Below are 9,311 nucleotides of genomic sequence, written 5' to 3'. Positions count from 1 at the left end.
TGGTTTTTTTAGTAATAGAACTTTTGATTGTGTTATTTATTGTTATGGAAAAATTAAGTGTTTTAATTTATTATGAACATTAATTTTTATTTTAATTTAAAATTTTAAATCTGAGCTTCAGATTTACTTGAGAGATAAAAATTAACAAAAATTAGTGTTGCAAAATAAGTTTAAATTTTTAAAGATTCTCAAATCGAACCCTTACAAATTAGAGAGGATTCGATTTATGGTGAAATAATTTTTTTCACAAATCTAAACCTTAGATTTGTGATATTCATAAAAAAAAAATTATCTTTTTACATTGTTAAAAAATATCAAAAAAATATATATATATATCAAAATAAAAAAGGGGAATATGGTAGATAGGTCCCAACACAATTTGAGAGAAATAGACTAGCTAGCTACCAAGTAAATCACTCAAACATGTGCCATGTTTTGTGACATGAATTTTTATTTTAATTGATAAAACAATTTAGTGTTTTTTTTTTTATGTCTTTTAAACTTAGTCACGTGTTCAAGATTCTCACTTTAATTTCGTCTCAATTTATTTTGGGGGTAAAAATTGGGTCCATGTGGCTATAGCTAAATAGCTATATATAATGCTCCTTCCTCAATGAGTGGTGCCACGTATACTTCTGATTTGATCTCGAATTAAAATCCTTGGGTTGATTTTGTTCACATCCTATCATATGATCATATGACACAGTCACACATATTTCATTTAAGTAATACGCAAGCATTTTAAAAATTTTCATAAAATTCAATAACTGACGCTGAAATTTCAGAAATTATTTTTAATATGAAGATAAAGATTATATTTTGATTGAATATTAATATTTAAAATATATTATATTATTATAAAAGTATAAAAAATGGGTCCAACATACACTCTGCATATTATCGAAATAATGCGTGTTGATTTTCTATTTATAAAATTTATTTACATGTAAATTACATTAGATAATTTTATTTTTAATAAAAATACTAATATTTTTTTCATATAAAAAAATTAACCCTAAATTTTGATCAATATTTTAAAATATATATATAGTATATACTCGTGAAGAAAGAAAGCTGAGAGAAGGGGAAGCAGGTTTTCAAAGAGGTATGCGATAAGAGCAGAAGCAACCAGATATAGAACAACAAAAGCTGATGCTCAAATCTGATGTGGATTTCCAATAAGAGAAATTAACATACATCATCATCATCCATCTGCTACTCCTGCAAACACAATCTATCTTGTTATTTGTTTCTAATGTATTCGTTGAGGTACACAACTTGATTTAAGGAGTAAATTATCATTTCAATATATATATGTACAAATTTCAAACATTGATACATTTACCCAAGAATGAAATTAACGACTGCATAGTTTAATTTTGTGGACCATCTTAAATACGTACAAAGTTAATTTTATTTGTTTATAGATAATCTTTTGTTCTAAATTTTCATGGATAAGAATAGTTGTTTACTCTAAAATGATCAAATCTATGCTATTTTGAAATATGTTCTATGCCTTAGAAATAAAAATAAAAATAAAAATATAATTTCTGATTTTTTTTGTTTTCTACGGTATCCCCAATCCGACAGGCCAATGACTAATATGTCGCAGTACTAAGCTCTATTTAAGGGTTTATCGCTGGTCAATAGGTTGCTGCATGCACAAGGCAGGATTCGAACCTCCGACACTTGTTTAAGCGGACTAGTGAACTAACCACTAGACTAACCTAACTTGTTCTATTTACCTTTTTTGGGGACATCAGCTCTAACCTAGGTTGGAATTTTTGAAAGAAAGGTAAAAAATGGGCTTTACTTGGATGGTGAATCCAATACAATTATGGGCTTTGATGGACCTAGCTAAAAGGATGGTCTACAATAAAAGCCCAAAATCCTTAGTAGCTGATTTTGCTTCTCTCTTTCTTGTTTTTTAGTCATAATCTCTCTTTCTTTTGATCCTCTTGTGGAACAGAAAAACTTTTATCCAAGACTTTGCTAATACAAGACCCCAAAAAAAATGCTAATAATATTTTTGTGTATGTAACTATTTCAAGTCCAAAAAAAATGTATGAAACAATTTGCACACATCAGCTTTAGTTGTGAAATTCTTTGTCTTGTAATAAATGTATTTGGGTTTGAGATTTGACTGAGGTCAATAATAGATAAAAATATTTAATATTGTGGTGTGACTGTGTGAGTGTGTAATGTGTATGAGTATTGTGATGCTGTAATATATAAAATCGGAGATTGTCCAACACAATCTGATAAAAAAATATAACAACCAAATAATAATAATAATAATAATAATAATAATAATAATAATAATAATAACAATAGCATAAGTTGCATAATTTAATTAGATTTTAGTTCTTTCATTTTCATGTTTAATCAATTAATATTCTTATTCTATAATATCTTAAAATATTGATTTTTAATCTATTGTTAGTGCATCCGTACTCTAAGAGTTTATTTGGAATGTCCAAAATCAGAATTCATACAAGAATAGAATTCTCTTTTTTAAACACATAAAAATAAATTCTTTTAATTTTTTTGAGAATTTCAATTTTAATATATTTATCATTTATAAATCAGACTAAAAAGAGATCTTATTTTTAAATCAATTCTCGCAACATACAAATTTAATATTTAAAATAACAAAAATATATTTATTTATAAATAAATATTTAATAAAAATAATTTTTTCAAGAATAAATTAAAGCTAAAAAAGAAGAAAATTCTACTCATAGAGAATTGAATTCAATTCTATTAATATATTACATTTATTCCAACTCATAAGATTAAATTCTAAATAAAAATTAATTTCTTTCTCAATAAAATAAAATTCTTTTTTCACGTTAAAAAACTTTTCAAACTCAGTCTAAATAACAAAATCCTTGTTGTGCATGACAGCATGGAATTAGATTTTCCTCTTCCTCCTGGATAAAAAAAACTATAAACAATCATAATTTAATTTTATCACTAGAATGACATTATATTGTTAATATTATTGGATAAAAGAGTTAGTGAGTTACCATTAGATTTTAATTAATCACTACATGCTACAAAATTTTGATTCTCACAATGTATAGTTGTATACTGTGTATAGCATACATTTCTCTAATTAGGGGTGGGTATGGTCCGATTCGGTCCAAAAATTCGATTCGGTCTCGAGTATTTTACAAGCAATTTTGATATGATTTTATCGAGTCTAGAGTTGGATAAGGGTATTGAAAATAGACCCAATCATTATTTCGGATTGGGTCCGAGCCATGGTTCAGGTCACCCAAATTCGGCCCAGTGGCCCGATCATCATACACAATTAATATTTTGTGTTATTAGTGATGGATGATGCTTATTCTTATGTGAAATTTAAGTATTGTAAACTTTAATATTTTGTGTTATTAGTTATTATAAGACTATAAATTAATGTTTTATGTTTAAAATATATAAGATTTTAGACTAATGCATAATATTGTGTTATTTGTATTAATTTAAATATTTGGTGTTATTAGACAATATTAGTATTGATTATAGTTATACTTTAATTTTAGAGAAGAGTTGGTTCTCGTTATATTTTTTAAGTGAATTTCACCATGTCAAATAATGGTAGGAGTCTTGGAAATTTGGATATTTTCACATGCTAGCTTATAAGAAGATATCAAGCTAATGTAATGTTAACAGCCCGATTTTTACTCAATATAATCGTGACCCGAAAGTGTATAAGTTTCATCGGGTCTAAAACTGTGTTCAGATCTAATAAATAAACTCAGTATATATTTTGGACCAAATCTAAATCACATCAAACTCGATTTCACCCGACTCATACACACCTCAATCTCTAATGGCCTGAAGGTTGGAGATATCTATCATTCACTCATTGGCTAAAAGGAAAAAAAATATCATCAACAACTTGCTTGTCAATTTTCACTAACTCAGATAATTAAAATCATGACAATCAGAAAAACTTAAAACAATAATGAAAAAGGACAAATTATTGACATTATAATATAATGACATGGAATTTTGACTTGCCAGCATACATGCCAAATAATAAAATCACAGGTGCTACTAGTAGATAAAGAAAAATAATTAAGATGCCTTTTTTTGGTACACATAATAATATGCTTATTATTTTATTATTTGGATTTTAAGAAGAAAAGACAAATCTTGATTCAACCCTAAACCAAATAAGTGAACAACACAATCAAATAAAGGTACCTTCACGTGGTTCAAACCAAAAGGCAGAAGGCAGCAGAAGCGTGTTATAATTTTTGGCTCATCACGATTACTACTCATATTCCTCACCTATCTTGCAATTGGATTTGAATTATTTAAAGTTTGAATTTCACTTTAGAGTAGAAAATATAATCTTTTACCGTTTATTTCATAGATAAAACCAAAAAAAATATGAAAAAAAAATCATTCAAAAATAAAAGATTATACTTTATTCTTTAAAATAAAAATTCAAAATTTAAAATATCCAAATCCCTTGCAATTGCATTTGGGGCGAACCCTACCATAGTTTACAATAATATACCCCAACAGTTCTCTTAGTCCAAAACTTTCACAATTGTGTATATACATTTAGCTATATAATTTACATAATATCCATGATAAAAGAAAAAAAAAAAGGCAAGAAGTAGTCAAAGGGAATTAAAAAAATACATTCAAATTGAAAATAAAAATAATCTATGGAAATTGAATAAAAAAATCATTATATATATATTTTTTTATGCAACAAAAAAAAACTTTTTAATTTAATTGGTTCATATCATGGTTTGAAAATTAAATTAAAAAGACTTACTTGACTTTTTACCCAATTTTATCAGATGCAATAAGAGACGATTCACCCAATCTCAATTATCCATACTATGATTTTATTAAAAAACCTAAAAAGAAAAATTTTACACTTCTAATTACTTAATGTTATGACTATAATAATTTAGGATTAGGAAGTATTTATAATTTTTTATTAGGTTAAAATAAAAAATACTCTAAGTATACAAACATAAAGTACAATTTAGTAACTAAATAAATAAAGTCAAAATACATTAAATTAAATTAAAGATTATAAAAATATAAACTAATAATTTCTAAATCGATAATGCTATAAAGAAAAAAAATCAAAAATTTGTCTTATTTAACATTTATTAATTGTTACTAGAATTAGTGAATCTTAAATAAGATAAATTATGACTATTTTTAGTTAATTTATTTTGATTATCAAATATTTTTGTTTCTAAATAATAATTAAATTTTTTATATCATGAATATTTAAAACACGTATCAATCCAATTACTATTAAAATAAATACATTAATAACAACGTAAAAAAATCATACAATTATTTTATTTATATATTTAGTTAACCATTTAAATAAGTTGAATTCTCCTAAATCTCTTTAAAATAAGTAAATAACATATAATTTATTCTTTATAACATGTCAATTTTTTATTGGATGATATCTTAATCATAATTTAAATATTTTATAACTAAATTATTATATTTTATAACTANATTAATAAAAAATTAATTTTAATTAAATTATATAACTAGACCACGAAACCAATAGATTACACCATATAAAATGTAGATTATGTAATACTCTACCACACAGAGCCTTAATCTAAAATCGTAAAGTAAAAGTGACGAGATATTAGACTTTAAAAAAAAAAGACTTATATAAATATAGTTGAAAAAAAAATTTATAACGAGTAACTTTGAAGAATAAAATAAACAAAAACGAAAACAAAAAATCGTGTCACATTCGTACGAATAAGCGTAAAACAAAATGGACAAGATCAAAAGAATGCTAAAAACATACTATACAGATCCGAGTTCTAAAAATATAGATATCAAGCTCCAAATTCGACCTGCAAAGCTAAAGCCGGTCAAAGTATGTAATTATATATATTTATATAACCCAAAATACAATTCAAACTATAGAATAAATACCTATTTCTCCAAGTCAACCTCTAGAAGGAACAACCATAAAATATATACAGATGAGAATCTATTTACATATATACATAGTATAAATACAAAATACAGCATCCTAACACAAATCCAACTTCGCTTCCACGAAAATTCCAGACGCTCAACGAGGTGTCTTTCGACCTACATCTAAAAAACAACAGAAATATATATGGAATGAGAACGGGGGGTTCTCAGTATGGTAAAAGTGCCCACATAGTTAATATAAAAGGTCCCAAAAAGCAAAAGGCATTCCTAAAACTTCGACACTTAGATTTCAGCTTATAGATCTAACTAAATCAGAAATTAAGTAAGTTATCTAAGGTTTTCAAGTTCTAAATCTAACTTTAACTTAACACTTCACTTTCTGTCTCCTCCAATCCTCTGAATCTCCAGTGGGACAACCCTCTCACACCTTCCCTAAGAAAGATTTCTCAGAAGACATACACATACAATTCAAATAAGAAAAACACAGATAAAAGTGTAATTACAGCAAGTAGAACAAGTAGCAAATAAGTAGAGTTAAATAGTTAAGCAAACCAAAACAATGCACACTCAAGTAAAATAAACAAATGCATATGATGTATGCCTGTCCTATGGTTGATGAGTTTTATCTGTCGGTTATCAAGCCAACCCGACATGTCTTGGTAGCTAACCATGGATAGAACACTAAACACGTAACAAGTGGGACTAGGGGTCGTAATGGGTAGGAGTAGGGATGGCAAAAATTTCCAGTGGGACGGGTACTGGTGCGGTATTTTACACCCACAAACTAACCGGCAAGTGCACCGGGTCGTATCAAGTAATACCTTACATGAGTAAGGGTCGATCCCACGAGAATTGATGGATTAAGCAACAATAGTGTTTGATAGGATTAGTTAGGCAAGCAGAAAATGGTTTTGAGATATTCAAAAATTTTAAATTCGAACTCAGAATATAAAAAGGGTAGACAAATAAATAAGTTGGGAATAAAATATTGAGAAAACAGTTAAGGCTTTGGAGTTATCTATTCTTCCGGATTGATTTTTCTTACTAACTATTTTAATTATGTAGGATTTAATTTATGGTAACTATATATGACTAGACCCTAATTCCTTAGATCTTTCTAGTCTCCTCTAAAATTCATTAATTGCCAATTCCTTGGTCAATTAATTCCAATTAGAAGCTACATGATCAAATTCCAGTTTATATGCCACAAAAACTCTAATTACCCAAAAAATAAAAGGATTATATGTCACGTATCCCGTTAAATCCAGATAATTAAAATTTAGGAGAATATGTTTTCAAGCTGTTGTTCAAGTAAAGAGCTTTTCCAAGTTTTACAAGAACTCAAGTAGAAAGAGGGTCATACTTCTGTTCCACCCAAATTCATAAAATAAAGGGCGAAAACAATTCTTAAATTATAAATCCATGCATAAATTAAAATAGAAAGAGCAATAAAATCAATCCATACAAATAGACAGAGCTCCTAACCTTAACAATGGAGGATTAGTTGCTCATGGAATGCGGAATGTAAATTTCTATAGAATTTCCTAATGGAATCTACCTAATAGAAGAGAAATCTCCCCTTTTTATATCTAATCCTAATTAATTTTAAATCTAATATTTAAAATTAAGATAATATCTTTTCCTATTTTAAAATCAAATTTGAATTTAAATCAGAATTAACTAACTACTCCACGTCTTGTAACGTGGAGATCACTTGACTTCACTGGATCCGCGCCTAACTTGGGTGCTAAAATGGGGCCCAGAAATCACCCTTCAGCGTTTTCTGCATTTTCTGCACGTGACGCATGTCACGCGTACGCGTGACTGCGAGTCACGCGGACGCGTCGGTCATGCGCACGCATCACTGTGCAAATCTTCAAATCACGCGTACGCGTCAATCACACGCACGCGTCACCATGGAAAGCTCTAAATCACGCATACGTGTCAGTCACGCATACGCATCGCTCCTTGCTGCTATCTCCTTTAAATATTGAGTTGCAGAAACTCCATCAAATCCATTAGAATGCTACCTAAAATAAATAAAATTGCACAAAACTCAAAATAACATCCATAGTGGCTAAAATATAATTAATTCTTTATTAAACTCAACAAATTAGATGCAAATTCACTAGGAAAATATAGGAAAGATGCTCACGCATCACAACACCAAACTTAAACTGTTGCTTGTCCTCAAGCAACCAAAACTAATATAAGTTTAGGATGTGAATTTGCATGAGAATGAGAGTTCGATTAAGCTCATGTCTCTTTTTATAGTGGGATTTATAACTGTAATCCTGAATAGTTTTGGTATTTCACTTTATCCTTTGAAGTTCAGAATGATTGGAATCCATAGAAACTCAGAATTCAGATAGTGTTATTGATTCTCCTAGTTTAGTATGTTGATTCTTGAACACAGCTACTTTATGAGTCTTGGCCGTGATCCTAAGCATTTTGTTTTCCAGTATTACCACCGGATACATAAATGCCACAGACATATAACTAGGTGAACCTTTTCAGATTGTGACTCAGCTTTACTAGAGTCCCCAGTTAGAGGTGTCAAGAGTTCTTTAGCACACTCTTTTTACTTTGGATCACGACTTTAACCGCTCAGTCTCAAGCTTTTCACTTGACACATTCACGCCACAAGCACATGGTTAGGGACAGCTTGATTTAGCCGCTTAGGCCAGAATTTTATTCCTTTGGACCCTCCTTTCCATTAATGCTCAAAGTCTTGGATCCTTTTTACCCTTTGCCTTTTAGTTTAAAGGGTTATTGGCTTTTTCTGCTTGCTTTTTTTCTTTCTTTTTTTTTGCAAGCTTTGTGTTTTTCACTACTTTTTCTTGCTTCAAGAATCAATTTTATGATTTTCCAGATTATCCATAACATTTCTCTTTTTTTCATCATTCTTTCAAGAGCCAACAATTTTAACATTCATAAACTTCACTATAAAAAATATGCACTGTTCATGTCATGCATTCAAAATCATAGAAAATATCACCATATTTAAGTAAATAAGACTATTATTCAATATAGGCCCACTTTCTCATGCAATACATCACTCCTGTATTCTTTTTATTTGGATTCAAGTTCAGTGAGTAATACATGAGATATATTTTCAGAATTAAAGCAATAGGGAGAACTAAACTAGTCCTAGAATTCTAACTAATAAACGATCATGCAACAAACAAAGCAAAATAGCAGAAAATCGGAACATAACATAGAAAAAGAGGGGAGGAATAAAAATGAAAGAAACGCAACCACCTTAGTTATCCTAGCGGTCGCTTTATTCTTCAGGTTGTGCTCCTCAGTGAATATGATTTGCCTCCCTTTTGGTGCCATAAGAATAAACAGAA

The sequence above is a fragment of the Arachis duranensis genome, chromosome 4, assembly GCF_000817695.3.
Source record: "Arachis duranensis cultivar V14167 chromosome 4, aradu.V14167.gnm2.J7QH, whole genome shotgun sequence".
In the NCBI taxonomy this organism is placed as follows: domain Eukaryota; kingdom Viridiplantae; phylum Streptophyta; class Magnoliopsida; order Fabales; family Fabaceae; genus Arachis; species Arachis duranensis.
This window is presented reverse-complemented; position numbering follows the sequence as displayed.